General features: G+C 32.7%; 1 long non-coding RNA gene across 5 annotated transcripts; it reads right to left on the bottom strand.

The window, feature by feature from the left end:
* Positions 1–659: 659 nt before the first annotated feature.
* On the bottom strand, positions 660–26,704 carry LOC129926454 (uncharacterized). Of its 5 annotated transcripts, none has more exons than XR_008778106.1 (12): positions 26,627–26,704; positions 26,279–26,379; positions 26,081–26,175; positions 25,774–25,915; positions 25,585–25,679; positions 25,173–25,360; positions 23,528–23,657; positions 22,226–22,401; positions 5,029–5,088; positions 3,825–4,101; positions 2,670–2,827; positions 660–2,541 (listed from the first exon to the last, which is right to left on the bottom strand). It is a non-coding gene; the product is annotated as an uncharacterized LOC129926454 (long non-coding RNA). The 5 variants fall into 5 exon arrangements; XR_008778107.1 differs by having other exon boundaries at positions 990–1,199; positions 2,088–2,541; positions 26,081–26,379; XR_008778105.1 differs by having other exon boundaries at positions 26,081–26,379.

The raw sequence follows: 26,704 nt of genomic DNA, 5'->3' as shown, positions 1-26,704 counted from the left end.
TCCTAAGACAAAGTGAATGATAGACAAAAAATGGGAGAAGCTTTTTGATGTAGGGCAAAATGTGAAAATATTCAAGTGAAAATAAATTTCCCTTTTCAGACTTTGCGATCTGTAAGACAGATGATACAAAAAATCATCTGTTTCTGTGTCTTATGGTCAATGAGGGTATATCAGGTGGCCACACAATGACCAACCACCTTTACTTTTCTCCATTAAATGTCAGGAACCCATTTGAGCTGGGTGGACTGAAAGGTGCCTAATTGTTTTTCTTTATATTAGGACTATTATAAAAAAAATGGTCTTCAAACCCTAGACCTATGTTTGGCAGCCAAGCACTTTACCGCTTAGCCACCACACCTCCAAGTGAATTCTATAGAAACTTTTAACTGTTTGCTCATCTTTCATTCTACAACTAAAGCAAGGTAATTATGTATTGTTAGGGACAATGCTGTCTGGAATGAGAGAAAATTGTTAGCCTGGCGGGGCCTAAGGTCATGTCTAGCCTGGGATAACAAGAAGTTACAGTTGCCAGATTGTAACACTACTGGGTGGGTTGTATCTGTGCACCTCTGTGACCAAGGGGTTTGAGTCATCTAAGCAACCAGACAACTAAACTAAACTAAACTAGCGAACTAAAAGAAATCTAGAAACATAAAGAAGAAATTCAAAAATGAGACTTTAATTTCAATGACTAAGGCAGCAGTTACAATCTAGTACATAAACATTAGAAGTGGCCATCATGACAGCACTGGGCAGGGCTTGGCCATAGTTTTAAAACAAACTTTAGAAAAAAAAAACTGCTAGTTATTTTGACAGTTGTTCAAATATAAAGTAGATTTACACATAGTAAAATTTAAAAAAATAAAAAAAATTCTGAAACTTACAGGCAGTCCCAGGTACAGAATAATTAAAACTGACACAGAGTACAGAAAACAGCATAGGCTCTATTTTAAGTACTCCACCCTAACCCATATAATAGGCAGAAATACAAGTATACAGCTTAGCACTAGCCTACAGAAGTAAAATTTAAAATACATAAAAGTAGCTTTGGGAGCGCCAGTTCACAATTATAAAAATTTACCTGTTGATAAAGTCTAGGTCTAATGTTTGTTTTGTTGGTTTTACATGTGTTCCATCAGAAAGAGAGATAACATCTTAGCCGTAACCTCCAACAGGACACTGAGTGTTAACACCAGAGACTATGACAAAGTGGATACCCCATGATCACCAATAGATAATACAAAGTGAATTAGTATTTGAAAATTTTAAACACACTAAGGGGATAAACTCATTGCTTTAGTGAAGACTGACAATACCAAGTAGTAAATATTATTATACTCTTTATTTATAGCAAAAATTGTAGGTCCTAGCTGGGGAATACTGCATACTTCTCACTAATCTTCGGACTTGAAGATAAGCCTTATTATTATTATTTATGAAAAATTTCTCCTCTAAGAAATCAGACAAAAACTCAAAACTGTATTCATGGTAACAGCAAAACATTTATATTATAACAGCATAGAATATGTTAACAGTTTTATTTTAAATATAATAATATAACAATATTATAATAGAGATAAATAATGTCAAGTCGCTATTTATACTGTAAAAAAGCATAGAACAAATTGTGCAGGGATGTGACACAAAAAATTATATGATAGCACACTAAAGCAGGGGAGATAACAAATTGAATTAAAAGCATAATCTAGCAAGGCTTTGGCGTTGTGACTGTACAGAGTATTGAATGTTAACTGAAGACACGTATAGTTGTTACAACATTTTCCGGTGGAAGTGACGTTCTGCTTTAGAATTCATTAATAATTAAAGATATACAAGTTTGCTTAATACTGGTACAATAATAATAACGCTAATATACCAAAGCACCTTCCTCCTTCAAAATACAAAAACATGTAACTGAAACAACAAGAAGATTGAGGGAAAAAAAAGGAATATTTAAAAAAAAATATGAACAAATGACTGGACTGATTGTCAAGATATACCTAAATATAGAACAAGATTTATACAAGTCAATTATGGTGATTGCACCTAAATAGTTATCACAAAGTACATCACTTGAGTACTTGTACCTGTTCATTGTTCTATCCATTGTATCTGTTAGGTTTTCTGACCTTGCGACCACTTCCAGTAATGTAACCATGTTGTGAGGTTGGGTTACAGGGTTCAGGATGTATAACTGTGGGTGTAGAAGTATTTGTCGCCACTCTAGTAGGTGAGCATGGTTACTCAACCTGAGGTTAGGAGCATTCTTCATTGTTTCCTACTGAGTCCCATATTGCAGCTTGGTCACTAAAATTGTCTTGAGAAGGTCTGGTTTTGAAGTAGCATTAGGGAAATGTTAATTTCTTTCAGACGCAGTAGGAATGTAAAAACATCAATGCCAATTAGCAATCAAAAGATAATGACAGGTTCCCTTAGAGCACAAGGAAGTCTCTAAATGATGGTAGAAAAGGAAAATCTCTAATAGATCCGGTGTGTCTGTGTCTTTGCCTCTAGGAATTGTTTTACTTCTCAAGATGTTCACTGTCAATACAAGAGAACAAAATTTGATAAAAACATTTTTATAGTCAGTGAAACACAAAACTTGGCAAAGCTTTACTCAGGGGTTTAGTATAAAGAAAATATAAAGAGATATACACAGCATTGCTTACCATTGTATTCCATACATCTCTTGACCCATTTTTTGGTTTACATTTCATCTTCATGTTGGTCTACATCTTCATCATGCTGGTCTACCTCTTCATGTTGGTCTACATCTTCATCATGTTGGTCTACATCTTCATGTTGTCTACCTTTTCATCATGTTGGTCTAAATAAGAATAAAAAAATTAATAAGAAAAACTTTTGCCTTGAAAAGGAAAAAAAAAATTCTTTTGTTGCTTTTCTTTTCATGTTAAACAAAACTATTATGATGATGCAGGTTTCACTTTATGTTTTAACTTAGTATTTTATGAATAAACTTTTAAGAAAAAAAAATACACCCAAGACATCTAATACAGCAGCAAAGAATAACAAACAAAGTTTTAAAAATTTTAAGGTTAATTAAGTCATTTAAGTCTAAGGAACTTATTGGGAGATTTTCAATTATGCCAGAAAACAATAAATAACTAGCTATGTAGTGTATCTGGTGTACAGAATACAGAAAGCTTTAATATTTAGAGTGAAAATTATGCTATTAAGTTTGTGCATTTCTAGCAAAATGAAATCACAACTAAGTTCTTTTGCTTGCAGTACAAACTCATTGGTTTTGTTGAGTTGGCAACAGCAGTCTTTCCTTCAAAATCTCCAGGTTTATTCTTTTTTTTTTATATATATTTTTATTTCACTTTATATTGTTTCAGCAAATCTCTTTATTGTTTGCTTTTCTTTTTCTATCCTTATCTATTGTATTTCTTTTAGAATGTACTTAAAAATAAAAAAGTAAGCTAAGAGCAGATTACTAAGTTTAAAATTCCCACCAGATAAGATCCAAACAAATGAAAATTTAGTTTGATTATGATTACCCGGAGGATTACCACTATAGCAACGACAATATAGATACAAACAGGAACAACATTCACACACAAAACATACAAAGACACAGTCATACACAACCACTGGTTAATAAACTAAACCTCTTTGTGATGTGACTAATGACCATGAAACACACTGACAGAAAGTGGAGTAAAAGAGTTATAAAATCTTTCTGTTCTAGCCTTAATGAAGAGGAAGCGACCACTTTATCCAGATCTGATGTAACTGGTTTAGTGGCTGCAGATTGTCCTCAAGAATGCATAAATGAGATCAGATGTTTCAACATTACTTACATGTACATTGCACTTGATATTCTTGTCGAATGTTTGACATGTTTTGAATGTTTCTTGAGAGCTGAAGAGAATCTACTTCCTTGACCAAATGTTCAGCAGAATAAATGTCATCAGGCTAGATATGAGCATCAAGATGACCATACACAGTCCAGTGCACATATCACATGACCAGGCAGCCATCCTTTCTTATGAGAAGACAAAGTCTTAGTGTAGTGACCTCTCTTGCTTAAATTTTTTCTTGTAACTTGGTGCACAAAATAATTGAGAACTGAAATGACTTCAACAAAAAATTATGAAAATCTAGGAGAGAAAAAAATTGTAAGTAGAGGAAAAGTAACAATTATAATACACATTTTGTTTATGTTTTATTTCTTTGATTTTATGCACATCTGCACAATTTAGGCCATGTCGTGCCTGCAGTCCCTTAAGGACTACTCTCTCTCTCTACATAACAGGGGCTAAATTCTATACAGTTAAATCATTAAAATCAAGGTCTATTCACAGTTAAAATAGTAAGGGTAATAAAAATTTAATAATTTGGTAAAAATCTAATGTAAATAGTACATGAATAAGATGATAATTCCCCTCTCCCTTTTCAAGTTAGTTGTTAGTAACACCAGGTTAGTAGCAACAAAATCATGTAGAAACATGGCTTTATTTAATTTAGTCTGACTGTTGTTGACTTGTAGCACCAAACTGCTGGTAGGCAACTAAACTGTTGAAGGCATAATATATCTTAGCTAATAAGAACTTGAACAACTTCCTTGTGAACAAAACTAAATATAACATTTATAATACTTGTGATCACATGAAATAAATGTAGTAGACTTAAGTAATAAAATTTCTTACAATCTAACTCACTACAATAACACAACCTTTCAGTCTTACATTCTGGAGTCGTCTCCCCTAACTAAGACCCAGTGACGACAATGCCACTTTTGCATCATTCACATCCAATCGCTTACCTCTTACCAGTCACCATAAAAACACACACACTCCATAACACTTCTGCTTGTCCAACATTCTTTCACTGAATCAAGCCCCAAGCATCCTACTTGTCCATATGTTAGACTTTGCAATGACCATGTTTTTAATCATACTAGTTACATTTAGCAGACACTCTGGCACATATTGGAAATAATAGTGCAAATATTATGACTAATCAAGCTTTAAAAAACTCTAAATTAGATTCTTATTTCTGTACCTTGATATCTGTCAACAAAAACAACTGATACATTTGAACCTAAGGAAGAACAAAAAGAATCTGAAATATAAAGTTGTGTAACAAAAACTTGAAAGAGTTCAAGGTAACAAAACTTAATATATAGATATAAATTGCAGATATAGGCGAGAACCTAAAAAATTGGAATTTTATTTTGTAGCTTGATATCTGTTAACAAAAAATTAAACTTCAGTAAAAAGAAGTGTGATTAAACATTTCAAATATATAAATTCATATGTTGCTAATGAAACTGAAAAAAAAAAAGTGGTTCTGGGAGTAATAAGCAGGACTACACATTTGTAAAAACACTGCAGATTATATATAATATATAATAACCATAATCATATATATTTATTTATAATGGTAATCAAAAGTAACATAATATAATATAATATATATATAGAGAGAGAGAGTTGAATGAATACTTGATGTGCCCCAACAGTTAATAGGACACTTGAGGTGCCACATAAGTTAAAAGGACAAGCAGTTGTTAGGACACTTGTGGTGCCCCAACAACTGATAGGACAAACATGAGGTGAACAACAGTTGGTATGATGGATGAGGTGCCCAACAATTGATAGGAAACTTAGAGTGCCCCAACAATAAGACCATTGAGTTGTTAGGATGAATGAGATGCCCCATGATAGGATACTTTAGGTACCCCAACAGTTAATAGGAGACTTGTGGTTATCTAACAGTTGGTAGGAAAAAAGAGGTGCCTTACCAACTGATAGGATACTTGAAGTGCCCTACCAAACAATAGGACAAGAGGTGCCCTACAAATTGATAGGACACTAGAGGTGCTCTACCAATTGTTAGGATACTTAAGGTGCCCTACCAATTGATAGGATATTGAGGTGCCCCATCAGTTATAAGGACATTTGAGGTGCCTAAAAAGTGTTGAAACACTTGTGGTGCCCCAACAGCTGATTGGACAAACTTGAGGTGGACAACAGTTGGTATGATCGATGAGGTGCCTAACAATTGATAGGACACTTGGAGTGCCCAAACAATTGATAGAACACTTGGAGTGCCCAAAAATAAGATTATTGAAGTGCCCAACAGTTGTTAGGATTAATGAGATGCCCCAACAAATGATAGGACATTTGAAGTGCTTCAACAATAGATACGATACCTAAGGTGCCTCAACAGTTAAAAGGATATTTGAGGTGCCCAAACAGTTGTTAGGACACTTGTGGTGCCCCAATAGCTGACAGGACACACTTGAGGTGCCCAGCAGTTGGTATGAGGGATGAAGTATTCCAACAATTGATGACCATATAGGTGCCCAACAGTTGGAAGGTATTGATATTTTTTGTTTTTGGCACATCAGCACAATTAAGGCTATGTCATGCCCATAATCTCTCAAGGGTTATTCCCCCTTCATAGCTCAAGAGCTAAGTTTTATACAGTTGGGTCATTAAAAACAAGATTCATTCACAGCTCAGATGGTGAAAATAGTAAACATTTACATAAATTAATAAAAATCTTTTTAATATTATATATTCACAATTGCTTTGCCCTATCACAAATCAAACACTCGTAGACAGTTAAAGGATGAAAAAGGTGCCCCAAAAATCGACCAGACACTTCAGGTGCACCAACAATTAATTAGTAAATAGTATATTGAAGTTGGACAGTGATTGTAAATTTTGACACAGGCAGACAATATTTTTATGCCAATGTATATTACATATCTCATCAAGTAATAGTCAGTAATTTTGTGCAGTACAAGTATATATATTGCATTGAAGTTGAACTGTAATTGTAAATTTTGACACAGGCAGACAGTAAATTTGAGTATATTATATATCTCATTAGTAAATAGTATGTAAGCACTCGTAGACAGTTGAAGGATGAAAAAGGTGCCCCAAAAATCGACCAGACACTTCAGGTGCACCAACAATTAATTAGTAAATAGTATATTGAAGTTGGACAGTGTAAATTTTGACAAAGCAGACAATATTTTTATGCCAATGTATATTATATATCTCATCAAGTAATAGTCAGTAATTTTTTGCAGTACAAGTATATATATTGCATTGAAGTTAGACTGTAATTGTAAATTTTGACACAGGCAGACAGTAAATTTGTGTATATTTTATATCTCATTAGTAAATAGTATGTAAACACTCGTAGACAGTTGAAGGATGAAAAAGGTGCCCCAAAAATCGACCAGACACTTCAGGTGCACCAACAATTAATTAGTAAATAGTATATTGAAGTTGGACAGTGTAAATTTTGACAAAGCAGACAATATTTTTATGCCAATGTATATTATATATCTCATCAAGTAATAGTCAGTAATTTTTTGCAGTACAAGTATATATATTGCATTGAAGTTAGACTGTAATTGTAAATTTTGACACAGGCAGACAGTAAATTTGTGTATATTTTATATCTCATTAGTAAATAGTATGTAAACACTCGTAGACAGTTGAAGGATGAAAAAGGTGCCCCAAAAATCGACCAGACACTTCAGGTGCACCAACAATTAATTAGTAAATAGTATATTGAAGTTGGACAGTGTAAATTTTGACACAGGCAGACAATATTTTTATGCCAATGTATATTATATATCTCATCAAGTAATAGTCAGTAATTTTGTGCAGTACAAGTATATATATTGCATTGAAGTTGAACAGTAATTGTAAATTTTGACACCATAGACAGTAAATTTGTGTATATTTTATATCTCATTAGTAAATAGTATGTAAACACTCGTAGACAGTTGAAGGATGAAAAAGGTGCTCCAAAAATCGACCAGACACTTCAGATGCACCAACAATTAATTAGTAAATAGTATATTGAAGTTGGACAGTGTAAATTTTGACACAGGCAGACAATATTTTTATGCCAATGTATATTATATATCTCATCAAGTAATAGTCAGTAATTTTGTGCAGTACAAGTATATATATTGCATTGAAGTTGAACTGTAATTGTAAATTTTGACACAGGCAGACAGTAAATTTGTGTATATTATATATCTCATTAGTAAATAGTATGTAAACACTCGTAGACAGTTGAAGGATGAAAAAGGTGCCCCAAAAATCGACCAGACACTTCAGGTGCACCAACAATTAATTAGTAAATAGTATATTGAAGTTGGACAGTGTAAATTTTGACACAGGCAGACAATATTTTTATGCCAATGTATATTATATATCTCATCAAGTAATAGTCAGTAATTTTGTGCAGTACAAGTATATATATTGCATTGAAGTTGAACTGTAATTGTAAATTTTGACACAGGCAGACAGTAAATTTGTGTATATTATATATCTCATTAGTAAATAGTATGTAAGCACTCGTAGACAGTTGAAGGATGAAAAAGGTGCCCCAAAAATCGACCAGACACTTCAGGTGCACCAACAATTAATTAGTAAATAGTATATTGAAGTTGGACAGTGTAAATTTTGACACAGGCAGACAATATTTTTATGCCAATGTATATTATATATCTCATCAAGTAATAGTCAGTAATTTTGTGCAGTACAAGTATATATATTGCATTGAAGTTGAACAGTAATTGTAAATTTTGACACCATAGACAGTAAATTTGTGTATATTTTATATCTCATTAGTAAATAGTATGTAAACACTCGTAGACAGTTGAAGGATGAAAAAGGTGCCCCAAAAATCGACCAGACACTTCAGGTGCACCAACAATTAATTAGTAAATAGTATATTGAAGTTGGACAGTGTAAATTTTGACAAAGGCAGACAATATTTTTATGCCAATGTATATTATATATCTCATCAAGTAATAGTCAGTAATTTTGTGCAGTACAAGTATATATATTGCATTGAAGTTGATTTGTAATTGTAAATTTTGACACAAGCAGACAGTAAATTTGTGTATATTATATATCTCATTAGTAAATAGTATGTAAACACTCGTAGACAGTTGAAGGATGAAAAAAGTGCCCCAAAAATCGACCAGACACTTCAGGTGCACCAACAATTAATTAGTAAATAGTATATTGAAGTTGGACAGTGTAAATTTTGACACAGGCAGACAATATTTTTATGCCAATGTATATTATATATCTCATCAAGTAATAGTCAGTAATTTTGTGCAGTACAAGTATATATATTGCATTGAAGTTGAACTGTAATTGTAAATTTTGACACAGGCAGACAGTAAATTTGTGTATATTATATATCTCATTAGTAAATAGTATGTAAGCACTCGTAGACAGTTGAAGGATGAAAAAGGTGCCCCAAAAATCGACCAGACACTTCAGGTGCACCAACAATTAATTAGTAAATAGTATATTAAAGTTGGACAGTGATTGTAAATTTTGACACAGGCAGACAATATTTTTATGCCAATGTATATTACATATCTCATCAAGTAATAGTCAGTAATTTTGTGCAGTACAAGTATATATATTGCATTGAAGTTGAGCAGTAATTGTAAATTTTGACACAGGCAGACAGTAAATTTGAGTATATTATATATCTCATTAGTAAATAGTATGTAAGCACTCGTAGACAGTTGAAGGATGAAAAAGGTGCCCCAAAAATCGACCAGACACTTCAGGTGCACCAACAATTAATTAGTAAATAGTATATTGAAGTTGGACAGTGTAAATTTTGACAAAGGCAGACAATATTTTTATGCCAATGTATATTATATATCTCATCAAGTAATAGTCAGTAATTTTGTGCAGTACAAGTATATATATTGCATTGAAGTTGAACTGTAATTGTAAATTTTGACACAGGCAGACAGTACATTTGTGTATATTATATATCTCATCAAATAATAGTAATTTTGTACAGTACAAGTATATATATTGTATTGAAGTTGGACAGTAATTGCAAATTTGGACACAGGCAGTAATTTTGTGCTGATATATATTATATAACTCAAGTAACAGTATATATATTTATATATACATTCTATTGAAGTTGGACAGTGAAAAGATTAAGAAGCACTCTTCAAAGTGATGAGCTATATCAGTGCTAGTATTCAATGACATTACAGGAAGATAATCAGTATTGAAATATATTACTGATAATTTTGATTTTCATTTTTAATTTTTATGTTCTATATTTAGAAAGCTGTTGACAGTATTGTTCTTGTCAAAATTTGGTATCACTGATATTGTGTCCTTGTTAAATTTTGTCTTTTTTCAATGTGTAAAAAATATATATATATATGATCAGAACATAAGGTTTTAGAGGTTGCAGATTTAACACTAGTAGATTTTTGTGTTTAGACTATTGTTTATTTTAATGTTTACATTGTATTAATATTGTGCACAATTTCTTGGGGTCTTTAAGTCATTTTTATTTATATTTGTAAGTATATGTAGTATTTCTTGAAAATTTTCTGTCTTTTTTTCCTGCTGTGCTTGTTTGTTTTTATATATTGACCAAATCTTGCTTTTGGAACAGGATGTGCTTTAGGGTAAGAGAGTGAGGTCAATGTGTTGCTCGAATCCTCCTCAATTTAATCAAAGTTTTCAGTGCACTGAGTCATCATCATATCATCATTTATATAATTGTAACATTTTGGTATAAACTTTGTTACATTTTTTTTTTTTACATTATAATATTTTCTTAATTTTGTTTTCTCTTTCTATATGACCAAATAATATATTGTAAAAACATAATAATTGATTATGACATTGATTATTAGATTGTTGACAATTTAGTGTGTTATGTTAATCACAATAGTATTGGCTTGATAATATTGTAAGTGATTGTAAACTATAAAAGATATTAGATATCATTATTATCTATAAAAAAGTATAGAATGCTATTGTACTGTTGATAAGTATTAATAGATACATGGATGGATATACTGAACTAAAGAAAGTTGCTGAATCGTTTGGTCTTAAAGATGAAGAAAAGAAAGATGTTTTGACATAAATGGAAAGGAAAGAAAATCAAGTTGATATTGAAAGAGTTGGCGAGAGCACAAAGAGAAGAGAGAAATGCAACTAGATGCTGAAATAAATTAAAAGGATGCAAAACCAGACAAAGAATCAGAAATTAAAAAAAAAAACAACTGAAAAATAAAAGCTGCAATTCAAAACAAGGGAGACAAAACAGAAACTACCAAGCGTGAACATATAGAGAATATTTACAAAGCACAAAGAGAAGAGAGAAATGCAACTAGATGCTGAAAGAAATTAAAAGGATGCAAAACCAGACAAAGAATCAGAAATTAAAAAAAAAAACAACTGAAAAATAAAAGCTGCAATTCAAAACAAGGGAGACAAAACAGAAACTACCAAGCGTGAACATATAGAGAATATTTACAAAGCACAAAGAGAAGAGAGAAATGCAACTAGATGCTGAAAGAAATTAAAAGGATGCAAAACCAGACAAAGAATCAGAAATAAAAAAAAAAAACAACTGAAAAATAAAAGCTGCAATTCAAAACAAGGGAGACAAAACAGAAACTACCAAGCGTGAACATATAGAGAATATTTACAAAGCACAAAGAGAAGAGAGAAATGCAACTAGATGCTGAATGAAATTAAAAGGATGCAAAACCAGACAAAGAATCAGAAATTAAAAAAAAAACAACTGAAAAATAAAAGCTGCAATTCAAAACAAGGGAGACAAAAAAACTACCAAGCGTGAACATAAAGAGAATATTTATAGGCAAAAAATGAGGGACCTTATGAAACTAATGAAATAAATAGTTATTTTCAGACTATCTGTAAAACTTGCAATTACAATGAAGATACTTGTTCTAATATATTCATCTGTAAACTAAGTGGCAAGACTGAGTGTTATTAACTCATTAATAGAAGAACAAAGAAAGAAATGCATCCTGTTAAAAGCAATATTATTGGAATCTAGATCACCAAAGAGAAATTTATTATGAACATCAAAGACAAGAATCTAATTCTCCAAACTATAATGTACCAAGAAATAAATAGATAAGGAATCGGAAATCAGAATAGGTAACAAAGTAATAATGTTAATATAAATGAAGTTCAAGAAACAGTGTATAATATTGAACTAGAACTATAATTTTTTCCAACATATGTTAATGGTGTACTAGTGAAATATACCACAGTCATTACAAATGATAAACGTGTTACACAAGATACTATGACAGGTATAACTAAGAACATATGACAGGCCTAACGAAGATAATATGACATGTAAAACTAAGAAAAAATGACAGGTAATACTATGAAAATATGACAGGTAAAACTAGAACTTATGACAGGTAAAACTAAAAAAATATGACAGGTAAAACTAAGAAAAAAATGACAGGAAAAACTAAGAAAATTGGACAAGTAAAACTAAGAAAATATGAAAGGCATAACAAAGAAAATATGACATGTTAAACTAAGAAAATATGACAGGTAAAACTAAGAAAATATGACAGGTAAATATAAGACGAATTTCTTTATTAAGCACTCAAAGAATGATTTCACTGGGAATTGCAAATATATTTTGATCACCACATTAAATGCAGAGGTCAAAGACCAGCTAATTATCACACATTTGTTGTTATATTTATTGTTACAAACGTTCAATGGAATATAAATGAAGACGTCTAACACAGTTATACATCCGTATGAATTTCTTTTTTAAGCACTCAAAGAATGATTTCACTGGGAATTGCAAACACATTTTGATCACCACATTAAGTGCAGAGGTCAAAGACCTGCTAATTAATACACATTTGTTGTTATATTTATTGTTACAAACGTTCAGTCGGAATATAAATGAAGACGTCTAACACAGTTATACATCCGTATGAATTTCTTTTTTAAGCACTCAAAGAATGATTTCACTGGGAATTGCAAACACATTTTGATCACCACATTAAGTGCAGAGGTCAAAGACCTGCTAATTAGCACACATTTGTACACAAATGTTTGTAGATATCCTCATTACAATTGAATAAAGTTGTTACAAAACCTCACTGGTTACATCACTTCACAGTGTCTCAATGGATAGGGTAGAGATGAGCGTGATACAAACGACAATCCCAACTGTTCCTGCACAATCATCATATATCTGATGGCTTATATTTTCATCCTTTTTTTTTTAACTCTTGTTTTGCAAACGTGCATCAGTTGAATAGTTGGAGCCCAATAAAAAGTTTCAGGCTTGCTTTTTTCACTGACTCCTGTTTTGAGCTTGTTGACCTACAGCTTCATTTTGATGAACTGACTGTAACAATATTTTTGATGACGTCGTGTTCAAGCTATTGAAGGTGGTCTACAAGCATCCGGTTTGAGGGCTGAATCAGCCTCACAAACTTCGCACTCAACTAATGTCGAGTGAGTTGAATCAGCGTCAAAGCTTGCACTCAACTAATTATGTCCCAACTATTATTCAACTGAGCCGAAATAACCGGTTATTTTACAAACTCATTCTTCTTTGTTGTTTTTTTGAATGCCTTTTAACATTCCAAGTTATGATGATGCTTTGTCCAAGGCATTGTAGCACGTGAAAAAAATGCAAAACAAGAAAAAGGATGTGCACTGTTGGGTTGTCTACAAATGCACAGACATAACCAACAATTTCGTCTTGGATCAACAATTCAATTGATGACAATATTACTACATCTAGTCCTCAGCTAAAAATCCTCAATTTTTCAAAAATGAATACAATATCCTTTCCTATAAGTACGAAGATGGTCATGGAGACCGATCTTCTTTGAAAAAAAATCCTCAACTACATCCTTTAAACATGAAGATGGCTAAAGAGCCCAGTCTTCACTTTTAAAATTCCTCCATTAATCATTCCTATGAACACGAAGATGGCTAAGGAGTCCAGACTTCGCTTTTAAAATTCCTCCATTAATCATTCCTATGAACACGAAGATGGCTAAGGAGTCCAGTCTTCGCTTATAAAATTCCTCCGTTAATCATTCCTATGAACACGAAGATGGCTAAGGAGTCCAGTCTTCGCTTTTAAAAGTCCTCCATTAATCATTCCTATAAACACGAAGATGGCTAAAGAGTCCAGTCTTCGCTTTTGAAAAGTCCTAAGCTAAACATAGTAATGTCATCAATTAAATGTGTTTTCTCCACAACTATTTAGTTGGTCTGCAAGTGCAAATGTTGATTAGTGTGCGCTGCATCACGAGCGGCGATATTTCCTTTGATGGACACGTTCATATGTTCCTTGAGTGTGACTTAATTATTGATTTTTACAAACGTTCAATCGGAATATAAATGAAGACGTCTAACACAGTTATACATCCGTATGAATTTCCTTTTCTAAGCACTCAAAGAATGATTTCACTGGGAATTGCAAATACATTTTGATCACCACATTAAGTGCAGAGGTCAAAGACCTGCTAATTAGCACACATTTGTACACAAATGTTTGTAGATATCCTCATTACAATTGAATAAAGTTGTTACAAAACCTCACTGGTTACATCACTTCACAGTGTCTCAATGGATAGGGTAGAGATGAGCGTGATACAAACGACAATCCCAACTGTTCCTGCACAATCATCATATATCTGATGGCTTATATTTTCATCCTTTTTTTTTTAACTCTTGTTTTGCAAACGTGCATCAGTTGAATAGTTGGAGCCCAATAAAAAGTTTCAGGCTTGCTTTTTTCACTGACTCCTGTTTTGAGCTTGTTGACCTACAGCTTCATTTTGATGAACTGACTGTAACAATATTTTTGATGACGTCGTGTTCAAGCTATTGAAGGTGGTCTACAAGCATCCGGTTTGAGGGCTGAATCAGCCTCACAAACTTCGCACTCAACTAATGTCGAGTGAGTTGAATCAGCGTCAAAGCTTGCACTCAACTAATTATGTCCCAACTATTATTCAACTGAGCCGAAATAACCGGTTATTTTACAAACTCATTCTTCTTTGTTGTTTTTTTGAATGCCTTTTAACATTCCAAGTTATGATGATGCTTTGTCCAAGGCATTGTAGCACGTGAAAAAAATGCAAAACAAGAAAAAGGATGTGCACTGTTGGGTTGTCTACAAATGCACAGACATAACCAACAATTTCGTCTTGGATCAACAATTCAATTGATGACAATATTACTACATCTAGTCCTCAGCTAAAAATCCTCAATTTTTCAAAAATGAATACAATATCCTTTCCTATAAGTACGAAGATGGTCATGGAGACCGATCTTCTTTGAAAAAAAATCCTCAACTACATCCTTTAAACATGAAGATGGCTAAAGAGCCCAGTCTTCACTTTTAAAATTCCTCCATTAATCATTCCTATGAACACGAAGATGGCTAAGGAGTCCAGACTTCGCTTTTAAAATTCCTCCATTAATCATTCCTATGAACACGAAGATGGCTAAGGAGTCCAGTCTTCGCTTATAAAATTCCTCCGTTAATCATTCCTATGAACACGAAGATGGCTAAGGAGTCCAGTCTTCGCTTTTAAAAGTCCTCCATTAATCATTCCTATAAACACGAAGATGGCTAAAGAGTCCAGTCTTCGCTTTTGAAAAGTCCTAAGCTAAACATAGTAATGTCATCAATTAAATGTGTTTTCTCCACAACTATTTAGTTGGTCTGCAAGTGCAAATGTTGATTAGTGTGCGCTGCATCACGAGCGGCGATATTTCCTTTGATGGACACGTTCATATGTTCCTTGAGTGTGACTTAATTATTGATTTTTACAAACGTTCAATCGGAATATAAATGAAGACGTCTAACACAGTTATACATCCGTATGAATTTCCTTTTCTAAGCACTCAAAGAATGATTTCACTGGGAATTGCAAATACATTTTGATCACCACATTAAGTGCAGAGGTCAAAGACCTGCTAATTAGCACACATTTGTACACAAATGTTTGTAGATATCCTCATTACAATTGAATAAAGTTGTTACAAAACCTCACTGGTTACATCACTTCACAGTGTCTCAATGGATAGGGTAGAGATGAGCGTGATACAAACGACAATCCCAACTGTTCCTGCACAATCATCATATATCTGATGGCTTATATTTTCATCCTTTTTTTTTTAACTCTTGTTTTGCAAACGTGCATCAGTTGAATAGTTGGAGCCCAATAAAAAGTTTCAGGCTTGCTTTTTTCACTGACTCCTGTTTTGAGCTTGTTGACCTACAGCTTCATTTTGATGAACTGACTGTAACAATATTTTTGATGACGTCGTGTTCAAGCTATTGAAGGTGGTCTACAAGCATCCGGTTTGAGGGCTGAATCAGCCTCACAAACTTCGCACTCAACTAATGTCGAGTGAGTTGAATCAGCGTCAAAGCTTGCACTCAACTAATTATGTCCCAACTATTATTCAACTGAGCCGAAATAACCGGTTATTTTACAAACTCATTCTTCTTTGTTGTTTTTTTGAATGCCTTTTAACATTCCAAGTTATGATGATGCTTTGTCCAAGGCATTGTAGCACGTGAAAAAAATGCAAAACAAGAAAAAGGATGTGCACTGTTGGGTTGTCTACAAATGCACAGACATAACCAACAATTTCGTCTTGGATCAACAATTCAATTGATGACAATATTACTACATCTAGTCCTCAGCTAAAAATCCTCAATTTTTCAAAAATGAATACAATATCCTTTCCTATAAGTACGAAGATGGTCATGGAGACCGATCTTCTTTGAAAAAAAATCCTCAACTACATCCTTTAAACATGAAGATGGCTAAAGAGCCCAGTCTTCACTTTTAAAATTCCTCCATTAATCATTCCTATGAACACGAAGATGGCTAAGGAGTCCAGACTTCGCTTTTAAAATTCCTCCATTAATCATTCCTATGAACACGAAGATGGCTAAGGAGTCCAGTCTTCGCTTATAAAATTCCTCCGTTAATCATTCCTATGAACACGAAGATGGCTAAGGAGTCCAGTCTTCGCTTTTAAAAGTCCTCCATTAATCATTCCTATAAACACGAAGATGGCTAAAGAGTCCAGTCTTCGCTTTTGAAAAGTCCTAAGCTAAACATAGTAATGTCATCAATTAAATGTGTTTTCTCCGCAACTATTTAGTTGGTCTGCAAGTGCAAATGTTGATTAGTGTGCGCTGCATCACGAGCGGCGATATTTCCTTTGATGGACACGTTCATATGTTCCTTGAGTGTGACTTAATTATTGATTTTTACAAACGTTCAATCGGAATATAAATGAAGACGTCTAACACAGTTATACATCCGTATGAATTTCCTTTTCTAAGCACTCAAAGAATGATTTCACTGGGAATTGCAAATACATTTTGATCACCACATTAAGTGCAGAGGTCAAAGACCTGCTAATTAGCACACATTTGTACACAAATGTTTGTAGATATCCTCATTACAATTGAATAAAGTTGTTACAAAACCTCACTGGTTACATCACTTCACAGTGTCTCAATGGATAGGGTAGAGATGAGCGTGATACAAACGACAATCCCAACTGTTCCTGCACAATCATCATATATCTGATGGCTTATATTTTCATCCTTTTTTTTTTAACTCTTGTTTTGCAAACGTGCATCAGTTGAATAGTTGGAGCCCAATAAAAAGTTTCAGGCTTGCTTTTTTCACTGACTCCTGTTTTGAGCTTGTTGACCTACAGCTTCATTTTGATGAACTGACTGTAACAATATTTTTGATGACGTCGTGTTCAAGCTATTGAAGGTGGTCTACAAGCATCCGGTTTGAGGGCTGAATCAGCCTCACAAACTTCGCACTCAACTAATGTCGAGTGAGTTGAATCAGCGTCAAAGCTTGCACTCAACTAATTATGTCCCAACTATTATTCAACTGAGCCGAAATAACCGGTTATTTTACAAACTCATTCTTCTTTGTTGTTTTTTTGAATGCCTTTTAACATTCCAAGTTATGATGATGCTTTGTCCAAGGCATTGTAGCACGTGAAAAAAATGCAAAACAAGAAAAAGGATGTGCACTGTTGGGTTGTCTACAAATGCACAGACATAACCAACAATTTCGTCTTGGATCAACAATTCAATTGATGACAATATTACTACATCTAGTCCTCAGCTAAAAATCCTCAATTTTTCAAAAATGAATACAATATCCTTTCCTATAAGTACGAAGATGGTCATGGAGACCGATCTTCTTTGAAAAAAAATCCTCAACTACATCCTTTAAACATGAAGATGGCTAAAGAGCCCAGTCTTCACTTTTAAAATTCCTCCATTAATCATTCCTATGAACACGAAGATGGCTAAGGAGTCCAGACTTCGCTTTTAAAATTCCTCCATTAATCATTCCTATGAACACGAAGATGGCTAAGGAGTCCAGTCTTCGCTTATAAAATTCCTCCGTTAATCATTCCTATGAACACGAAGATGGCTAAGGAGTCCAGTCTTCGCTTTTAAAAGTCCTCCATTAATCATTCCTATAAACACGAAGATGGCTAAAGAGTCCAGTCTTCGCTTTTGAAAAGTCCTAAGCTAAACATAGTAATGTCATCAATTAAATGTGTTTTCTCCGCAACTATTTAGTTGGTCTGCAAGTGCAAATGTTGATTAGTGTGCGCTGCATCACGAGCGGCGATATTTCCTTTGATGGACACGTTCATATGTTCCTTGAGTGTGACTTAATTATTGATTTTTACAAACGTTCAATCGGAATATAAATGAAGACGTCTAACACAGTTATACATCCGTATGAATTTCCTTTTCTAAGCACTCAAAGAATGATTTCACTGGGAATTGCAAATACATTTTGATCACCACATTAAGTGCAGAGGTCAAAGACCTGCTAATTAGCACACATTTGTACACAAATGTTTGTAGATATCCTCATTACAATTGAATAAAGTTGTTACAAAACCTCACTGGTTACATCACTTCACAGTGTCTCAATGGATAGGGTAGAGATGAGCGTGATACAAACGACAATCCCAACTGTTCCTGCACAATCATCATATATCTGATGGCTTATATTTTCATCCTTTTTTTTTTAACTCTTGTTTTGCAAACGTGCATCAGTTGAATAGTTGGAGCCCAATAAAAAGTTTCAGGCTTGCTTTTTTCACTGACTCCTGTTTTGAGCTTGTTGACCTACAGCTTCATTTTGATGAACTGACTGTAACAATATTTTTGATGACGTCGTGTTCAAGCTATTGAAGGTGGTCTACAAGCATCCGGTTTGAGGGCTGAATCAGCCTCACAAACTTCGCACTCAACTAATGTCGAGTGAGTTGAATCAGCGTCAAAGCTTGCACTCAACTAATTATGTCCCAACTATTATTCAACTGAGCCGAAATAACCGGTTATTTTACAAACTCATTCTTCTTTGTTGTTTTTTTGAATGCCTTTTAACATTCCAAGTTATGATGATGCTTTGTCCAAGGCATTGTAGCACGTGAAAAAAATGCAAAACAAGAAAAAGGATGTGCACTGTTGGGTTGTCTACAAATGCACAGACATAACCAACAATTTCGTCTTGGATCAACAATTCAATTGATGACAATATTACTACATCTAGTCCTCAGCTAAAAATCCTCAATTTTTCAAAAATGAATACAATATCCTTTCCTATAAGTACGAAGATGGTCATGGAGACCGATCTTCTTTGAAAAAAAATCCTCAACTACATCCTTTAAACATGAAGATGGCTAAAGAGCCCAGTCTTCACTTTTAAAATTCCTCCATTAATCATTCCTATGAACACGAAGATGGCTAAGGAGTCCAGACTTCGCTTTTAAAATTCCTCCATTAATCATTCCTATGAACACGAAGATGGCTAAGGAGTCCAGTCTTCGCTTATAAAATTCCTCCGTTAATCATTCCTATGAACACGAAGATGGCTAAGGAGTCCAGTCTTCGCTTTTAAAAGTCCTCCATTAATCATTCCTATAAACACGAAGATGGCTAAAGAGTCCAGTCTTCGCTTTTGAAAAGTCCTAAGCTAAACATAGTAATGTCATCAATTAAATGTGTTTTCTCCGCAACTATTTAGTTGGTCTGCAAGTGCAAATGTTGATTAGTGTGCGCTGCATCACGAGCGGCGATATTTCCTTTGATGGACACGTTCATATGTTCCTTGAGTGTGACTTAATTATTGATTTTTACAAACGTTCAATCGGAATATAAATGAAGACGTCTAACACAGTTATACATCCGTATGAATTTCCTTTTCTAAGCACTCAAAGAATGATTTCACTGGGAATTGCAAATACATTTTGATCACCACATTAAGTGCAGAGGTCAAAGACCTGCTAATTAGCACACATTTGTACACAAATGTTTGTAGATATCCTCATTACAATTGAATAAAGTTGTTACAAAACCTCACTGGTTACATCACTTCACAGTGTCTCAATGGATAGGGTAGAGATGAGCGTGATACAAACGACAATCCCAACTGTTCCTGCACAATCATCATATATCTGATGGCTTATATTTTCATCCTTTTTTTTTTAACTCTTGTTTTGCAAACGTGCATCAGTTGAATAGTTGGAGCCCAATAAAAAGTTTCAGGCAGGAAAAACTAAGAAAATTGGACAAGTAAAACTAAGAAAATATGAAAGGCATAACAAAGAAAATATGACATGTTAAACTAAGAAAATATGACAGGTAAAACTAAGAAAATATGACAGGTAAATATAAGACGAATTTCTTTATTAAGCACTCAAAGAATGATTTCACTGGGAATTGCAAATATATTTTGATCACCACATTAAATGCAGAGGTCAAAGACCAGCTAATTATCACACATTTGTTGTTATATTTATTGTTACAAACGTTCAATGGAATATAAATGAAGACGTCTAACACAGTTATACATCCGTATGAATTTCCTTTTCTAAGCACTCAAAGAATGATTTCACTGGGAATTGCAAACACATTTTGATCACCACATTAAGTGCAGAGGTCAAAGACCTGCTAATTAGCACACATTTTTTGTTATATTTATTGTTACAAACGTTCAATTGGAATATAAATGAAGACGTCTAACACAGTTATACATCCGTATGAATTTCTTTTTTAAGCACTCAAAGAATGATTTCACTGTGAATTGCAAATACATCTAGATCACCAGATTAAGTGTAGAGTCTCAATGAATGAGAGATGAGTGTGATACAAATGACAATCCCAAATGTTCCTGCACAATTATATACATGTAATGGATTAAATCTTTTTTTTTTACATTTGTTTTGCGAATGTGCATAAGTTGAATATCTGGAGCCAAATAAATAGATGCATCATGAGCGGCAACATTTCCTTTGGTGGAAATGTTCATACTGATTGTTCATTGAATGGGTTAGGGTTAGGATTTTTTGCATGCAATTGTATCACATGGAATAGTAGATTTTTTTTTTCACATTAACTCCCAACATGAAAATATAATGCACATTTTTCCACACCTTAGAAATGAAACAGTTTAAGAGTATTCAAGTCAACTTAATATGTCATTATATTGCACATAATCACAAGAAACCATGAATGTTTTTTGTCACACTATCACACACTGAAGAATTGAAAAAGTTTATTTAGTTAAAGATCTACATGAAGTCAAGTCAACTTGCTTATGCAATAGTACATCATATCACTGTGAATTGTAGATCCTTTTTTTTTTTGTCCAATTAAGTACTGGGGTGTAAAGACCATGCACATTAACACATAGTTGCTACAATAGTAACTTGAATCATCCCAATCTCCAGTAACTTGAATCACCCCATCTCCAAGTGGCAAAGTGAAAGTTGATGGTGATTCACAACTTTTCATTTTTGTGTTTGAATTCCATATTTAGAATACATTACTATTGAATTAATCCAAATGACAAAGAATCCAATTCCATTATTTGTTGAAATATATTTACTTTTATACAGTTGGAATTATTTCAGAGCAATTCAGTTTTTCTGAAAAATTTAATAGGAACATCCACATATTTTAACTGAAATTAAAATGGTATATCACTAAGTTTAACAAATGAAAATTCAGTTTACTTTCATAACTAGACACTACTAAAACAAATACAATACAAATTTCTTTAACTAGACAGGTGAACTTACAAGTTGTGTATGAAGTTGTTATGTGTTTGTGAAGTAATTACTGACATCATAATATACAAAACAAATACAGGAACCATGCATACATATACAACTAATGCAGGATATTTAAATTATCATGCACATACAACATAAAACTAATGCAGGATATTTAAAGTAACATACACAAACAACATACAACTAATGCAGGATCATCACTTTACAAAAAAATAAATGCTGTGAAGTATAAGAATATTTCTTACCTTATTCTTAATATGGCTCCATTTGAAGAAATGGCAGACGAACTTAAGATAAAACATGTTGATCATTTGTAGATCGGTAGAATCTTTTCACAGTGAGAGAGACGTTTAATGTTCCTTCAGTAGCCTTGAAATGTTCATCCTTTTTCCTTGACCTCATGTTTAATTGACCATTTAGTCTATAAGTGAGATAAGAAAAATGCACTGTTTAACAAATACATCACATTTAAATGCATAACCTTTAAATGCAATATTGATAAAATTTCTTTTCATTCAAGAAGAGCTTTTTCTGTCTCAGACCTAATGTTTAAAAAGAATGTGTTTTTTAGTGATGGTCATTTTGTTTTCAAATAATAGTCATACTATCTCACTGTGTGATGGAAAAATAGAAAAGGTTTATGAGACTTCATGGTATTTTAATGTCAATTTTTTTATGTATCTCTCTTTGATAGGAGGTATAGTGGCTGAGCGGTAACACACTTAGCTTATAAAGTTGATGTCCCAGGTTTGAATCCTGATATTTTAAATTTTGGGACCTTTGGGTACGTCAAGATTCTACCCAACTCTAATGGGTACCTGACATTAGTTGGGGAAAGTTAAGGCGGTTGGTTGTTGAGCTGGCCACATGACACCCTGGTTAACTGTGGGCCACAAAACATGACCTTTACATCATCCTTCCTATAGATCGCAAGGTCTGAAAGGGGAACATTTTTTTAAATAAGAAAATCACATTCAACTTTTCATTTGGCTATATACATAAATGTGCCACGAAGAATGAAGCAAATTGCTTATTTTAAATTTTTAGGAAGTAATGCAGTCTAATGAGAGTTCATTAATTTGTGTTTTTAACCCAACAGCTCCATCTTTTAGGTTTTGAAATGCTATCCAATTAAACAAAAGGAGGTAACTAATTTTTTTTTAAAATAATAATTAAATAAATAAATAAATAAGTAAATAATACAAACAAAATAAATAAATTACATAAATAGAAAAATATAGCTAGTTTTAAAATACTTCAAATATCAAAAGTATAAGTACACATTTTAAAAATATCTAATTTCACAAGTAGGCCTTATAAGCTACCCTATCTAGACTTTTATTTAAAATATTTTTAGAAAAACAAAAGACTATACAGATCTGGCTTAAGTTTTGTGTTTCGGTTCTAAACTAGCTCTTATTGTCTGAAAGTTTAAGAAACTATTGCTAGGGTCCTAAAAAAATACACCAGAATTAGGCTCCTATTGTAAAAACAATGCATCTTAAAGCAAAAGCTCTTGGGTTATAGTGTAAAAAAATATTTATTACCTTGATATGTAGATCACTAGATAAACTTTATGACAATAAAGTTGACAGTGGGGGAATCAAGGCATCAGTGAAGAATCAGTGCACAATGATTGAGCCACTAACCTCCAGATCAGTAGCATGTAGAGTCTGTCTTTAAAAAAAAAAAACTTGAATGTTGAAGCAAATTTACAAATTGAAAGAAAAATGTCAACCTTAAAAAAAAAAAAAAAAAAAAAAAAAAAAAAAAAGGAAACAGCAGTAATAGCCCTTGCCAGCGACCCGCGGGTCTTTATTTGCTTATTACTGTCGATATAGTGTTTTTAAAACATTTAAACGAAATAATAATGTAATAAATAAAGCGAATGTGTAAATATAAAAATAGTATGAATGAAGCCATCAAATCAAAATAGCTAATCTACTTAAATCCATTTTTTCAAATTAAAACATTTGCTTGTAGGCCTACATATATTTGATTAAAATTTGAAATGAATAGACTTAATTTTGTATGCTCATGTGTTAAAGTATAAAGTAGATCTTGAGGTAGACAAAGATCTAGATCTAGACTAATCTAGAGTTAAAAATTGGCTTTTATAGAGTTCATTCTGTGCTGCGCATGCGTGAACTTTTTTCATGAATGAATATAGGCCTATCTCAACACGGCTACGCAGCTTTAGCGAACAGCGAACAAATGTATTAAAAAAATTTAAATGTTACTTTGATTAAAATATGAAATGAATGGACTATAATTAGTATGTTCATGTGTTAAAGCATAAAACTATCTTTGCAAAAAAAAGTTTTATCATCTTAGAGTTCAATAAGAGTTTTAGACCTAGGCATAGACTATAACGAACTAATGTAAAAATGATTTTGTAACACAAATTTGAAGGTTAATTTTATTAAATAATGAAATAAATAAACTATATTTTGTATTTTCATGTGTCAAAAAAAAAAAAATAAGTGCAAAGTTTAGTTCTAAAAATTAGATCTAGATCTAAATCCTTTCGATCTTTTCTCATGTCAACATTGTAAACATCGCCTAGATCCATAAAATACTATAGCTGTAATAGAGCTGGTCTTTTTTTTTTTTTTTTTGATGGTCTTAAGTTTGTTTTAGGGCCACAATACATACACTACGGTCTAAGTTGGTACCCAAGGAACATTTTTGCCAAGTTTTATCAAGTTTTTATTTCTATACTGGAACATACATACGCCAAACATTCTGCTTTATATAATATATATATATATATATTAATAAAATATCAACCTTACAAATCAGAAGGTAAGTTATTATAAAAATGTATGCACCATTCAAACAGTAAATGTGAAGCAGCTCTTGTGTGGTTGAAACTACACCACCTTATTAAAAGTTCACATTTTGGTCCTAATTTGTTAACTTTAGAAGAAAACATGTAGCTTATAAACCTAAAACTAGAGCAATGTTTGAAAATTTGCTGGCCAAACAACCCATGGTTAACCAATGGCCATAGAAACAGTTGAGCTTGACACTATCTGACCCATGATCACTTGGTCTGAAACGAGTACTCTAAAACTAGTACTCTAAAACTAACATTTTATGTTTTTATAACAGATTTTTATATGCTTTTAAAATTTTTTTTTTTTTACTTTGCTTTAAGATATTTGACTGGTACACTAGAATTCAACTCACCTATTGTTCTTAGAGAATTAACTAAGTAACCTTGGACACAAACTTGATCTCCTTGGCCTGACATATCCAGACTCATGACAGTAAAGTGGGTCACTACCAATGCAAGAAAGGTGTACACACTGTTTGGCAGAGTGACTTGGCAATGAAGACTTGTGTATCATAGGGGTGCACTGCTGATAGCTGATACCCTGAAAACAGTTTGTGATTACATAATCTTATTTGATTGACCTAAATGTGGTAAATTAATAAATGCCTTTTAATATTATATTAGTTATGATGATGCATTGTCCAAGGCTAAGTAATGCATCAAATAACAAAGATAGTTATCTAACAAAATAAATACCTATAGCTTTTAATATTTTCTTCTTTTGTAAAATTTGTTTGGTGAATGAAAATAAAACTTTGTACTCACTGTGTAGCCATCTTCATAGTCTTGAGAAATGAACCAGACAGACCATTAGACATTTGTTGATATGCAGTTCAGGGTTATGCTAACCAAATCTAAGGCTTGACCAAAACACAGAAAATAGTTCAGAATAATGTTTAAAAAATTTGAATAAATTGTTTCAGAATTAACTGTTGAAGAAAAAAAATGTCTTACTTTGGCTTTGAAAGCTTTAATTCATACAAATGCCAAAGAGAAAACTGTAATCATCTGATAGCAGATTACCAAGGAATAGTAGTTGCTTGGATAGGATGACAAATTGGTACTGTTGTCAACAGAATGTTTGCTTGTTAAGATTCTGAAATATGGAAACATCATATACTGAATTAGAATGTCTCTTAAAATACACTATCTCATGATATTAAAATAACATTGTTATATAATAATAGTAAAATAATTAATTTTATTTCCATTATCTTTTTTGTAAAATGTGATTAGAATGAAATTAAAACTTTGTACTCACAGTGTAGCCATCTTCATAGTGTTAAGAGATGAACCAGACAAACCATCAAACATTTGTTGATATGTAGTACAGGAATATGCTAAGCAAATCTGAAGCTTGACCAAAAACACAGAAAAATGTATAACAAGTTATTTTTAACATGCAATGATAAATTATTTTAGAATTAGCAGTTAAAGAAAAGAAAAAATTAAGTCTTACTTTGGCTTTGAAAGCTTTAATTCATAAAAATGCCAAAGAGATAACTGTCATCTGATAGCAGATTACCAAGGAATATTTGTTGCTTGGATGACAAATTGGTACTGTTGGCAGCAGATAATGTGCACTTGTTAAGCTGATTAAATATGGAAACTTGAACTACAATATCTCTTAAATACACTATCTCATGATATTCAAAATAACATTGTTTCTATGAAAACAATAGTTAAGCCTATAAGTATTGCATGGTTTGACTATGTTAAATAAGATATGAAGGAAAAATACTTGCCCTATAATTAGACTTCCCATGATGTTTACTTCTAGTTTCAATTTCTTCATTCATATATTTACCTGACCTGTCTGTTTACAGCTTTGGCTTTTATCTTCCAGGCTAGTAGTTGATTAGTAATCAATACTCAACATCTTGAA

Source organism: Biomphalaria glabrata, chromosome 5 (genome assembly GCF_947242115.1).
Source record: "Biomphalaria glabrata chromosome 5, xgBioGlab47.1, whole genome shotgun sequence".
NCBI classification, from domain to species: domain Eukaryota; kingdom Metazoa; phylum Mollusca; class Gastropoda; family Planorbidae; genus Biomphalaria; species Biomphalaria glabrata.
Note: the sequence above shows the minus strand (reverse complement) of the source record. Positions and strands in the feature narration are given on the sequence as shown.